The sequence below is a fragment of the Panthera uncia genome, assembly GCF_023721935.1.
Source record: "Panthera uncia isolate 11264 chromosome C1 unlocalized genomic scaffold, Puncia_PCG_1.0 HiC_scaffold_3, whole genome shotgun sequence".
Lineage (NCBI taxonomy): Eukaryota > Metazoa > Chordata > Mammalia > Carnivora > Felidae > Panthera > Panthera uncia.
The window spans coordinates 33145551-33160411 of NW_026057584.1; the positions used below are offsets into that span (position 1 = coordinate 33145551).

The following is a 14861-nucleotide window of genomic DNA, read 5'->3' on the forward strand; positions in this document are numbered from 1 at the left end:
ATTCCTAACTGGTCTACAAATGATACTTCTAAATCCAGAATTCATGCTAAAGACTCTTGTTCTCAGAAAATGACCATGAAATAATCCAAGTATAAAAGTGGAAATTTATCTTCCAGTCATTTGCTTATTACTAGAAAACAAAATATGAGTTGCATTGTATATACAACTTCCCCCATTTGATGTTCTTTTAATTATGATAGTAATGTGCTCAATCTTATAAGGAAAGCAAGAAAGACGTGTACAGAAAAATAGCTTTTTGCCTATTAAATTTGTTTTCTAGTTTTTCCCATGTTTTCCTATTTTTTAAACCATTTTTATTATGAAACAAATTCCATATACACAATAGTGTTTATAATACAAATGTACAGTTCAGTGAATTAGTATGAAGTATACATGCATGTAGCTATGACAAGAAATAGAATATTTAGGATCATAAAAACCTCCTACTTGCTCCTTCTTGTTCATAACAGCCTTTCTGCTTCCAGTAACAGGCACTACTCTGACTTTTGTGGTAATCATTTCCTTGCCCTTCTTAATAGTATTACATTCTCTGTATGCTTAGGTTTTGGGTTTTATTATGCCTATTTTTGAATTTTATATAAATGGAATTTTTATGTCTTACTTCTTGTTTTCAATTTTTAAAGATTTAACCATGTTGTTGTATGCACATGAAATTAATTCAGGGTTGCTTTTCTATATAACAAATGCAGTTATTTTTCCTTGTAATGAGTCTGTGACTTAAAATGATAATTAGGAGATTATTGTAGCTAATCCCTATTACGCTCATAGAAACATTCCACAAATGTATACATTGGGATTTCAGTTATATTTAATACTTTTAAAGTACCCAATTCTGTTGGCAAGAGAAAAATATTAAACAAAGTAGACAAATGAAAAGCTTCGTATCCTCTTGCTGTTTCTAATGTTTTGGCAGCAGAGGCAATAGCTAGCAGCCAAGAAGGCCAGAGTTATTAAAAGATGCACTAGTGTAGGAACAGAGCAGAAAAAAAAGCTTACAGATAGGGAGATAGGACAGAGGAAAATGTGTCTTTTTAGACAAGGCTTTATGAAATCAGCACTGTTCAGAAGATCATTCTTTTGTTTTTTAAAGTTTATTTATTTATTTTGAGAGAGACAGAGAGAGCATACGTGAGGGAGGGGTTAGAGAGGGAGGGAGAGAGGGAGAATCCCAAGCAGGCTGCACGCAGTCAGTGCAAGCCCAATGCAGGGCTCAAACCCACAAAACCATGAGATGATGACCTGAGCCGAAATCAAGAACTGGACACTTAACCAACAGAGCCACCAGGTGCCCACAGAAGACCATTCTTAATCCACATTTAAAACCACCGAAACCCTTAATTCATCCTTTCCATATTTCTCAGATTGTTCCCTCATCCCTTACCCTCAAAATATCTACAGTATCTTGACAATTCTTTAAAGGGACCTTCTAAACATGCACATCTGGTCTTTCTTAAAAGGATAGTAAAAGGAATGGGGTCTTCATCAGACCATTATTGATATTCTCACCCAAACTGTCCCTGAATATTTGTCCAGTTCCTATTAAACCCCACTCCTTAGATGGTGAGAACAGGGAGGTAAAATGACAAATACCGAGACACTGGTAAGGCCAAAGGGGAGTTAGGGTAATTCTTGCTGGTACTGTATCTTTCTCCAACACAGACACTTCTGTTTTTACCCTTCCTTCTCTTTTATGTCCCTTTCTTTGTCCCTTTACATATTCCTGTCTGCAAACCTACCTTAGAGGCACGCAATGGATGGGGAGCCTGGGTGGCTCGATCAGTTAAACATCTGACTTCGGCTCTGGTCATGATCTCCCAGTTAGTGAGTTCGAGCCCCATGTTGGGCTCTGTGCTGACAGCTCAGAGCCTGGAGCCTGCTTCGGATTCTGTGTCTCCCTCTCTCTCTGTCCCTCCCCTGCTTGCTCTCTCTCTCTCTTTCTCAAAAATAAATAAACATTAAAAAAAATTTTTTTAATAAAAAAAAAGCAGCACTGGTGACATTCTGTACAATGTAGGAAGTTCTATTTTTAATCCAAATTTATATAACTTTTCACACAAAAAAGCCTTACTGATCTTATGATGTCTATATGATAAAGATGAGATAAAAGCAATTTAAGTTTAAAATGAACTCTCTTAGTATTTCATCAAATTGCAAAACAAACCACAGTAAGCTTTTTAAATGATTGTTCTGTAGCTCTAATCCTTTGATAGATCCAACACTTCAAAAGTTATCAACTAAAAACACTGACTTAACAAAAAAGAAAATGTATTGATCCTCAATAACCAACAGGCTATATTAAACAATGTAGAAAATTACATAACTAAGACATTTGCATTAAAAGCTAGCAGAGTGAAAAATAATTTTTATTTATATCATTTGCAGTACATTTTGGATGTCCATTCTAATATACAACAATTTTTGTTTTAAAAGGAGTGAGCACTTTTTAACATACAAAACAGAGTTAATACTAAATATGTGGTAGGGTCCCCTCACTAAGGAAAAAAAAAAAAAAAAAAACCCTCAAGGTAACCTGGCTATGTGCGTACGTGACAACATCCCTCAGGACTTTATAACATGAGACCACTTAATCAGACTGCATGTTTGTGTGTGTTACCATATATGGGAGACAAAAAAAGTAAAAAGAAAAAAAAATAAATCTACTCCATGTGGTGTTCGGGGCTCAGTTCTCTGGGTATGAACCCAACTGAGCGGTGCCGGCACAAATAAAGTTGTTTCCTGGAAAGAAAAGCCTTGGTGTCACGACTCTCTGTGTGAGAATCCTGCTACAAATAAATAGGTGCTAAAAGAAATTTGCCTTTTAAATTTTGAAAGTAACTCTTTTTTCATTGTGTTTGTACTCCTTGTGATCAAGTAATCCACTATGAGAATAACTTATTCTGAGTAGATGTTACTCCTTGATACTGAGGCCAGACAGAGAAGACCTCAAGTGACACTGCAGCCACATGACTAGGATGGGAGGACAATAGCCTTTAGTGAGTCTTAGACCAGGGACTTTAAAATCCTTCAAGATTTAGGGGCGCCTGGGTGGCTCAGTTGGTTAGGCATCTGACTCTTGATTGCAGCTCAGGTCATGATCTCACAGTTCATGAGATTAACAGTTCAGAAGATCGAACCCCCAGGTTGTCAGGCTCTGTGCTGATAGCATGGAGCCTGCTTGCGATTCTCTCTCTCTTCTCTCTGTCCACCCCCAACCTCTCTCTCTCTAGAAATATTTAAAAATAAATAAATAGATAGATAGATAAATAAATAAATAAAATCCTTCAAGATTTGGAACAGTCTTGCACAACTAAGCTATTATCCAAAATGCAAAATAGCAGCCCTACTAAAAAATATCCTTGGCCATGCAACTTGAAAATGTTAATTATTATTGAATCTACAGGGAAACATCAGATAACAATTGTAATAGCCTTAATTTTTTTTCTCTATATACAGAAATTTTCATATGAAAATTCATATGAAAAATTTCAGAGGAAAAAGCAGTAATAAAAAAAGGAAGTGTGGTCACTGCTGTCAAAAACTTGGAAGTGAAAAGAAAATAATAATTTAACATTGAGGGGCAAGAATAGAAGCTGACAAAAGTCAAAACACTTTTTATTTAAAAAGTATTACCTTTTATTGCATGCTCCATCACATGCAATAAACATACATTATGTTCAGAGGTCTTAATACATAACTATGAATATTTAACTACATATGTATTAATTATCTATTGTTACATAACAAACTGCCCCAACACATACTGACTTAATATACATCTATTATCTCAGTTTCTGTGTGTCTCAGGAATCCACACACTGCTTAACTGTACTCTGCTTCAGGATCTTTCACAAGGCTGCAGTCAAGGTTTAGGTCAGTACCAAAGTTATTTCAGTGTTTAAGTGGGCAAGTATCTGAGCCCACTCAGTGGTTGTTGGTAGGATTCAGTTCCTTGCAGGTTGCTGGACTTTGGGCTTCAGTTCCTCTCTGGCTGTTGGCAGAAAGTAGACCTCAATTCTTTGACAAGCAGCCCTCTTCATCAGAGCAAGATACCAGCAAGATAGAACTCACAGTCTTTTAAAATCTAATTATAAAAGTGATATCCTATCACCGTTGTCATATTCTTTTTGTTAGAATCAAGTTACTCAGTCCTGCCTACATTCAGGGAGACAGGATTATACAGAGGTGGGAATACCAGGAGGCAAGGATCGCTGGGAGCCACGTCAGAAGCTGCCTACCACAATATACTGGTATCCTCCACTTTTTGAAAGTTTGAATTACATCACTTTGCTTCATAAAAGACACAGTACCTGTTTTCACTAGCCAAATTAAATCTGGAGAGGATTTTTTTTAAATAAAAAACGTCAAAGAGTGAAAATAGCATTCAGCATTTGCTGTTACAGGAACAGTACACAACCTGAGCAGTGAGAGTGGTTCCACCAAAAGCTCTTTCCCCCGGAAATACGCTCAGCATCTCAGCATCAAGCTGCCATAGCTGTGAACTGTGTTTGTGAGCATTTGTTCTTTATCTTGATTTATTCTGTGTATCCATTAGCAAGATGTGTCCTAAGATACTAGGAAAGCCTAAGAGATGTTATTTTTTGGGGTCTTGGAATGCTCAAAAAATTTCAACTTAGCAAAGTTTCATAGGAACATACTACTTTCACAAAGTGGGAAAAACGGTATATATATATTTGTTTCTCATTATTTATGGTAGTTATGTTATATAAAGTCATTGCACACACTGAATTAGCATATACTGAACCAATGCGCTTATAGGAAACACAGGGTTAGGGTCCTGTCAGCCTCTGGTCAAAACATATTCACCAATCCCATCAATACATAACCTTCTCTTATATGTGCTTCTATTTAAAGATGCTTTCTTTAATATACTGTATATTGTTGATTCATTAACATTGAACTCACAGCCAACAGCACTATAGCTCATGCCCAAAAGAAGCTTACCTAACACATTTATTTTCTCTGTAAGGTACATCACAACCTTCTTGTGCTTAGAAACACTAGGGCAGCACTTCAGCCCTACACTTGGGGGCCATTTTAGACTGAAAAATCACCAACAAAAATGCAAAAAAGTCCATTAAATAGGCTGAAAAGGACACTTGTTTCCAGTATGAAAGCTGAAGCAAGAAGGCAAGAACATGTCCATGATCAACCTCAGCTGGGAACAGGCATGTCAGGCAAGTTTTTGTTATTATGTGCATGTCTGTGAATGACCAAGAAAGTGCCATGAGTATGGATTTTGGAGTTACAAATAAATTTTTAGCAAGTAAGAGAAGTCATAAACATGGAATACAAGAATAATGAAGACTATTTTATTCATTGCTAAAAACCTTGAAAAGTATATACCTCAGAAAAATAAAGCAGAATAATTCATTGTTTCAGAGATAACTCCTTATAGCTCTTTTTTTAGTGGAGGCTGGAATTAATGAAAGATGAGAAAATATTATCTTTGTTCTGTTTCTCAACTGAGAAAGACATAGGAACCTGAATACATTTCACAAGAAACTCAAAAAACAATCCTTTCTTCAAATAAAAAAAGGTCACAGAATATAGGCTCTCATATAATAAATAAAAATGAGCAAAAAAATGTCCTTAATGGTAAAAGGAAAATTAAACGAGGAATGATGTTTGTAACAGCTGGTTTTTAGAAAGACTTAAGGACAGTTCTCTCCTAATCATAACTATTACTTATTAAATGTTTAGTATATGGTAGGCACTTTATATGCACTACCTCATTTGTTCTATACAACAATCATATAAAATAGGTAGTATAACTTTGTATATGAGGTACCTGATATAGAAAGAGGCTAAGTAACCTGTTTAAAGATATGTTTAGCAAGTAGAACAGCAAGGTTTTTAACCCATGCACTGAGACTGAGAGCCAAAGCTCTTAATCATTATGCTATATACCTCCCAAAGAATCAAGTGAATATTTCTGAAACAATGCACTTCCCCCCCCCCGGCTTAGATGATCTTGTTTTTTTTAGCAGCTGATTAGGCTAACTTATTTTATAGTATAGCTAGAACATAATGTACTTTTTTTACAGAGACAATTTGAGAAGAGCTTATAACACTATTTGAGTTGTCAATGCATTTCCAACCAAAAATGTATCTGTTCAACTACTATTAAATATTATTTATCAAAAAGACAAGAAATAACGAGTGTTGGTGAGGATGTGGGAACGGAAACCCTTGTGCACTGCTGGTGGGAATGTAAATTGGTGTGACCAACTATGGAAAAAACTATGGAGGTTCCTCAACAGTTTTAAAATAGAACTACAACATGATCCAGCAATTTCAATTTGGGTATTTGAAGAAAACAAAAACAGTAACTCAAAAAGATGTATGCACCCCTATGTTCACTGCAGCATTATTTACAATAGCCAAGATTTGGAAAAAACCTACGTGTCCCATCAATGGGTGAGTGTGTGTGTGAGTGTGTGTGTATGTGCACATGTGTGCGTGCATAGGAATATTATTCAGCTATAAAATAGAAAGAAATCTTGCTATTTACAACATGGATAGATCCTGAGGGCATTATGCTATATGAAATAAGTCAGACAGAGACTACCATATAATCTCGCTTACACGTGGAATGCAAAACAAAACAAAACCCAAGCTCATAGATACAGAGAACAGATTGGTGGTTGTCAGAGGAAAGGAGTGGGTGAAAGCGGTGAAGAGGGTCAAAAGGAACAAACTTCCAGTTATAAAATAAAAAAGGCATGGGGATAAAATGTACAGCATGGAAACTGTAGTTAATAATGCTGCACTGAAGAGAGTACATATTAAAAGTTCTCATGAGAACAAAAAATTTTATAATTACACACAATGAGAGATGTTAACTAGACTTACTGTAATCATTTTGCAATACATACAAATAGTAACTCATTATATTGAACACCTGAAACCAATAGAATGTTACATGCCAATTGTATTTTAACTTAAAAAAAAAAACAACATACTACTATAAAGCCAGTTGCTATTCAAATCAAGCCTAGTTTCATCTTGGTTTTGAATGTTTTTGAAGTATTTTCATGTTTTTGTGACTCTACTTCTTATGTTATGTTGGAAGAGGAAACCACTAAATATTTATTAAATGGATAATCAGTTTTTCTACATGAACATATACAGAAAATTGTCAGTGATCAGAGAGATACTACAAGGAAATGAGAAACAGTTAAGGCAGGTAGAGAGGAACACACATGAATTGGAAATAAAAGGCAAGAAAAATTACATATGTTAAAATAAACACACGGAAATTATATCTTGCTTCTACATCCAAATTTGTCTAGTATTTCAGAAGACATTTATTTTTAAATACCAGTTAATTCCATCATACAGGCTTGGGGCTTAGATTTTACAGACCAAATGTTTCCACTGAGTTTGTCAGTAAAGCCAGATTAGTCACAAGTTTTGCCTTGCTCATCAGGACAATCAAGTAATAAAAATTTTGAAAACACCAACACGGAGGATTACTTTTTGTTTTGTTTTGTTTTGTTTTGTTTTGTTTTGTTTTGTTTTGTTTTGCGAGAGAGAGAGAATAGAGACGAAATATGGGTATGGATTAGGAGTGAGATTCAATAGAGCAGAGCTAGCAAAACTTTAGAATGAAAACTGACCAACACCACATAATATGTGAAAAAATCTTGTGGAGCACCTGGGTGGCTCAGTGGGTTAAGCATCCTACTTTGGGCCAGATCACGATCTCATAGGCAGTGAGTTCGAGCCCCTCAATGGGCTCTGTGCTGACAGCTCAGATCCTGGGACCTGCCTCAGATCCTGTGTCTCCCTTCTCTTCTGCCCCTCCCCTGCTCACCCTCTTGCTTCTGTCTCTCTCTCAAAAAATAAACATTAAAAAAGAAAGAAAGAAAAAGAAAGAAAGAAAGAAAGAAAATCTTGTTACTATTGCATTAAAAAACTAATATTTTCTGAAAGATACATACTTTACTTCTCTTGCACCACCCTTTCTCCACTCATTTTTTTTAAGTTTATTTATTTTTGAGAGAGAGAGAGAGACAGTGTGTGCATGCTAGTGGAGAAGGGGCAGAGAGAGAGAGAGAGAGAGAATCCCAAGCAGGCCCCACACTGTCAGCACAGAGCCCGATGCAGAGCTCAAACTCACAAACCATGAGATCATGACCTACGCCAAAATCAAGAATTGGATGCTTTATAAACTGAGACACCCAGGCGCCCCTCAACTAATACTTTTATTATTTATTTATTTTATTTAAAAATTTTTAAGGTTTATTTTATTTATTTTGAGAGACAGAAAGAGAGAGAGAGCAAGCACAGGAGGGGCAGAGAGAGAAGGAGAGAGAATCCCAAGTAGGCTCTGCACTGTCAGCACGGAGCCAGATGTGGGGCTCGAACTCATGAACCATGAGATCATGACCTGAGCCAAAATCAAGAATAGATCGCTTAACCAATTGAGCCACCCAAGCACCCCACTAATATTTTAGTAAGTATAAAAAAGAACAACATATTTTGTTTTGTCTCTTGCTAAAATGCTTCATGAAGTACTAAGCAAAGACTTCTAGCCATCCTTATTTCCCTTTCGTCTATTTAATCACTTTAATGCTGTCATAGAAGCAGTAAAAACTGAAAAATCGTTATAAATTCACAACAGCTAAAAACCTATCTGTGGCTCTATGCCATATGTCAGCTTCTTCAAATGTAGGCTTTCTTTTCTATTTTCTAGCTTGGTGTGAGATAAAGACATTTGCTGCCAGACACTGAAGTTAAAATACTTAATCTGAACCACACAGCATAAATTAGAATGTGACTTCTTAAACCTTTATTCAATCTTTGTTTCTCATCAATTTGATATAACCATCAACTTAATGAATGATTTAAATAAAAGAAAATAAAAGTATTCTATATCTTTATACTGACTTTCATCGGAGAACTTTGAACATCAAATACAACAACTTAAGTCTACTTAATTTTTTAGAAAATGACAAGTTTTTGTCTGCTTTTCTACTAACTTAATTACTTTGTTTACTTTGTAGTTAGGGAGGTTAATTACACTGATTCCAGAAAACTTATCAAGAAGCTGTTCTAAAATAAGTGTTCAAACCTTACAGTAATTATACACTTCTTTCAAACTCTGGGAATTTACAAACACATAAGCATGAATTAAGGGGATAAGAAAGTAAAATACTATAAATATACATTAATTTACTTAAAGACTGATTTTCTTTTTAAACAAAATGAATACTACAAAGTCTCTTATGGTTTGAAGAGACTCAGAATAATACAGTTCACTTTCCTGAAGTGTCAGACTTCTGGATTTAGGTGGTACATGGACATGTAATAATGAAAGTTAGCTTCCTTTCTTCTGTCTAATTATAAAAGAAGAAAACCTCAACTTGGTGACAATGTATCTCTATTACCTCTCAAACATTTGCTATTCTCTTTTAACACAGAGAAAGTAAGCTTCAAGTTTCAGACCATTTGGCAAACAACAACATCCAGCTACCTAGTATATATAATATGGTTTAGTTTTCTTATTTTATTTTTAGATAAATAATTAAAGTTACCTTTACTTATGACATTGGCTTTCCATTTATAGTAGTAACAGAAAGTTTCCCTTTAGAGGACATACAATTTTTAATGAGATCATTTGAAGAAAAATAGTAAATAATAAAGTAATATGTCATGTGAATATAGAAAACATGTTATGATACTCAGTGGTACAGAGATATGGTGAAAAAATCATGAAGAGTCCTTAAATTTTAAGAAATGTAACCAAGTATTTTCAAAATGATCTTATCTCTCTTCCTTCCAAATGAATGAGCAAACAAATATAAACTGGCCCCCCCCCCCCGTTTGAGTGTAAGAGTAACGATTAATAACAACTGATTATGAAGAGTAACAGTTAAAAACACTAGAAAGTAATGGTCAATAACAAATATTCTGGAGTCAAAACACCTAGGTTTGAATCTTGGCTCTTCCACTTACTAGCTGTGTGACTTGGTAAATTACGTATCTGTGTTCTCAACTTAAAGTAAGAATGTAACAGTAACCATTTCATATGTTTCTGTAAAGGTTAATTGTAAAAGTTTAATGCATAGACAACACTTAGAACAACATCTGACACATAATAAATATTTCAAAGTATTATTTAGCTAGTTTTGATTTCACTATATGCTAAATGCCTGAATTTCTTTTATATTTTTATTGTAAAGAGACTGCTCAGTCTAGTAAGTCTATAATCCTGATAAAGTCAATTAAAATTTCACTACCACATGTATCCCATCTGGAACAACATTTTATAAGAATCTTAAGTTTACTGCAAGTATCTTATGATGCAAAACTCATTAAATAATTAATTTGTGCCCTATCTCATTGTCTCCAAAAAAATATATAGGGCAGTTTTATAAGGCTACATAAAATCTTTCATCTGTAAAAAAAAAAAAAAAAAAAAAAAAAAAAAATTAAGAACTAAAGGTTAAGTGGAATAACTTTTCTCCACTCCCCTAACTCCACATCAAAGTAATCTTGAAATGATTATAAGACTCTGTGGCTCAGCAAAATTACAGATATTCACTTATGGCCATGGGTTAGTCTGTCATATTTTCCCTGACAACTCCTGCCCCACCTTAAAGATTTCCTGCTCTCATATGCTTTAGTTTCTATCACTAAGTACCTTATGGTCTTCAGCTTCAACTGAGGTTGGTACAAAAAACAAGTTTTTTCTAAGGAAAGAGAGCTAGAGCTATATTTTGTTATTCTCAGTCACCCATATATTTATTTCTTCACTGCCACCAGGTCTAACCCTACTCAGTGTATAAGGTATAGCAGTAAGAGGGCAAGTAAACATGGTTCTGGATATTGTGTAAATGCATACTTGATGAGAAAGATATAATTCCAGTAACAGCAATGAATAGTTTGATGTCAGGAAGTAAACTGTTCAGCTGAAAACAATTGAGAGAGAAATGAATAAGCTAAACAGAGAACATTAAGTACCTTCTGTTGTTCCCTAGAACATAACCTTTTAAAAAGCCGTAACTTACTTGTGCATCATTTTCTTTACCAGTATTAAAATATGCCACAATTGCACGTTTTGAGTAAGGGTCTCTGAATATAAGATCATGTAACAGCATCTATTTAGGAAAAATTTTTTATATTCCTGAATTATTTTAAAAATTAAAATCTGGTGTTTCATTTTTGGGATGGCAAAGAAGAACAGGAAAAAGTAGGGCTTTTTTGTACTTTACCATGATGAATCTAAAATAAGGGAGTTAATAATTGTTTTTTGTCTGCACTTGGTATCTCATGAACTATTTGTCCTTTTTGAAAGTAGCAACCAGCTTTCATAAATAACTGTCCATTAGTGAGTGAATCCACTGAATTCACTATTGCCAGATTACAAATAATAACAAATCCTATTCCTTTCAAGCATTTGAAAATATTTCTGAACTTATACATTAGCATATCTCCCTTTGTTTATTAAATTATTATTTAACAAACATTTACTGCACTTCTACTACTACATACCTAACACTGCATGAGTCACTATGGAGACAAAGGGGCATTAATAAAAAGTCCTTATCACCAAAGACTTTAGAATCTCATAGAAGAGTGTTGTATGAAAGGGTAAGTTAGTACTCCCCTTAACAAAGATGTAAGAGGCCCTCAGGCCTGACAATACACATATGGTTTAAGGCATTGCCATGTACTTTGTGGCACCAAACTATCGTCTTTATGATTTCACTTATGTGTGGAATCTAAAAAACAAACCAAATGAATAAACAAGCAAAAAAAGATTCAGTCCCACAAATACAGAGAACAAAGTGATGGGTACCAGAACAAAGGGAGTAAGGAAATGGGCAAAATGGGTGAAGGAGAGAAAGAGATACAGGTTTCCAATTATGGAATGACTAAGTCATGGGAATAAAAGGTACAACATAGGGAATAGAGTCAATGATATTGTAATAACGTTGTATGGCAACAGATGGTAGTTACACTTGCGGTGAACATTAAATAGAGATATTGAATTGCTATGTCGTACACCTAAAACAAACATAACATTATGTGTCAACTATAATAAAATGTTTAAAAAAATGAATCTAGTAAAAGAGACAAAGGGACAATTACAAAATATGTGAAAATTTAGGTATGATGCCTGTAACTTCTGCGTAAAAGGTTCAGAAAAAAAAATAGTGATATCCATATGTATATAGAGAAAGGGAAAATAATAAGGCAAATATACCAGTATGTTTAATAACTGGTGAATCTGTGGATAAAAGGTATATGGAAGTTTTTATAAGTTTGAAATAACTTCAAATATAAAAGTTTAAAACATTTTTTTTGTTTGGGCCCCAAATAGTAACATCTGAAATTTACTGTCAATACAATAATAGGCAAAAAGTTAAAAAAAAAAAAAAAAGATAAGCTGTAAATCAAATCTGCTAAAGACAACCATTTCAATGAATGACCATTCAACCTGAGTAGCAGGCATCGTTACTCAATAGGACAAAGGGTTTTTTTTAATTATTATTATCTAATGTTTAATATTTACTTTTGAGGGAGAAAGCATGAGCAGGGGAGGGGCAGAGAGAGAGGGGGAGAGAAGATCTGAAGTGGGCTCTGCACTGATAGCAGAGAACCGATGGGAGTCTCCAACTCACAAACCATGAGATCATGACGTGAGCCAAAGTTGGACACTCAACTGACTGAGCCACCCAGGCTCCCCCAAAAGGGTTTATTTTTGACTGAACTACCCAAATATTAAGGAGACATCTTCAAAGAATTTATAGATGTGACAGCACTATGAAATTTAAAAATATTATGCAAATGCAAAGCTTTAATAACCATCACAAAAATGTCATGTGAGGTATGGAGATACTGTTTCAGTGTAAGTTTTATTTTAACACCTTGATTAATGTACAATTTGGCGCTATAAAATGAGCATTGAACTTTTAATGAAAGCTATTAAGGGTGTTTCCTTAGAAAGGGCCAAGGTTCAAAAGAAAAATTTTTTTAATGTTACAAATGCATGTTAAATTACTACTTAAAATGTAGCTCCTGTCATCCCTATGGTATCAAGACAAACTGAGAAGGGATGAAATGACTAGATTTCCAATGATTCTAAATCATTTTTCTCAAAACTAATTAGTTTCATTATTGAGAAAGAATATTACAAATGAACAACAAATATAGGAAATTAAAACAGTAAAAACAGGGGTGCCTGGGTGGCTCAGTCAGTTGGGCATCTGACTTCAGCTCAGGTCATGATCTCACAGTCTGTGAGTTCAAGCCCCATGTCAGGCTCTGCGCTGACAGCTCAGAGCGTGGAGCCTGCTTCAGATTCTGTCTCCGGCTCTCTCTGCCCCTCCCCCACTCTGTCTCTCCCTCTCTCTCTCCCTCAAAAAAAAAAAATAAATAAAAACATAAAAAAAAAAATGCATGTGAACCTCATTGACAAAAACAATCCAAATCATTTTTCAAAATGATCTCAGCAAAGTTTTATTTAACAATACTAGTGCTGATAAAGATATGATGAAATATGCATTCTAGTATATCACTGATGGAAGAATGTGAACTGTTTCCACCAATGGAAAAGCATTCTGACAATAAACGAAGAATTTTAATACTGATGCCACTGGATATAGAAATTATAAACTCTGGGGGGGTGCCTGGGTGGCTCAGTCAGTTGAGCGTCTGACTTTGGCTCAGGTCATGATCTCACAGTCCCTGAGTTACAGCCCCACATTGCACTCTGCTGACAGCTCAGAGCCTGGAGCCTGCTTTGGATTGTGTCTCCCTCTCTCTCTGCCCCTTCTCTGCTCATACTCTCTCTCTCTCAAAATTAAATAAACATTAAAAAAAATTTTAATAAAAAAATTGTAATTCTGGTAACTGTAATTTAATATAATATTACATATACAAGGATGCCTATTGTAATAAAAAACCAGAAACTGTCTAAATGTCCAAAACCAGGGGAATCCATAAGGAAAATATCTATTTGATGAAATATTATACAGCTATTAAAACTGATGACTATGAAACATACACAATAACCTAGGAAATACTAGTCTACTAAACAAAAAACAGGATCTAAAATGCATTTTTTCTTATTCTTTTTTCTTTTTCTTTTTTAAGTAGACTACCCCCAACATGGGGCTCTAACTCCTGACCCCAAGACAAAAAGTCACATCCTCCACCAACTGAGTCAACCAGGCACCCCTAAAATGTGTTTTTTATCACTAATACAACTATACAAAGATTAAAGAGAAACACTAGAAAACAAACATTCAAAATATTAACAATGGTTATATTTGGATATAGGTAATTTCTCTCCTTATCAATTATCTCATTTTTCTAATTTAACAAGCAGGTATTCCTTTAATATTTTCCTTATTTATTTTTTCAAATTTTAGTGAAAGAGAGAGAGCAAGTGGGGGACAGGGGCAGAAGGAGAGAGAAAGAATCTCAAGCAGGCTCTACACTCAGCAAGGAGACTGATACAGGGCTCAATCCCACAACCCTGGGATCATGACCTGAGCCAAATCAAGGGTTGGTTGTTCAACTGAATGAGCCACCCAGGTATCCCTAATATTGTCTTATACAAGTAGTACACAAATATATGAACAGGTTAAAGATTAAAAGACTACAAGAGTATGAGAATAATATGTAACCTTCCCTATCAACAGTCACCCGACACTATCCCCCTTTTCCATCTCTGATAAGTTTGCACTGTGTTTCTAGTAATTAAACATATATAAATGTTTTTAACAAATATTTATTTTAAATATTCAATAAATGATATTTTTATAACGGAAAATTTTAAAGGAGAAAAAAATCACCATCACCAA

General features: G+C 34.7%; 1 protein-coding gene and 1 non-coding gene across 2 annotated transcripts in view; one reads left to right on the top strand and one right to left on the bottom strand.

Annotated features, from left to right (window-relative positions):
• Positions 1-14861, bottom strand: part of BMPR2 (bone morphogenetic protein receptor type 2) — a 194865-nt gene that overhangs the window by 60382 nt on the left and 119622 nt on the right. The window lies entirely within an intron of this gene.
• On the top strand, positions 11626-11749 carry LOC125912019 (U6atac minor spliceosomal RNA). Its single transcript, XR_007454586.1, has one exon. It is a non-coding gene; the product is annotated as a U6atac minor spliceosomal RNA (small nuclear RNA).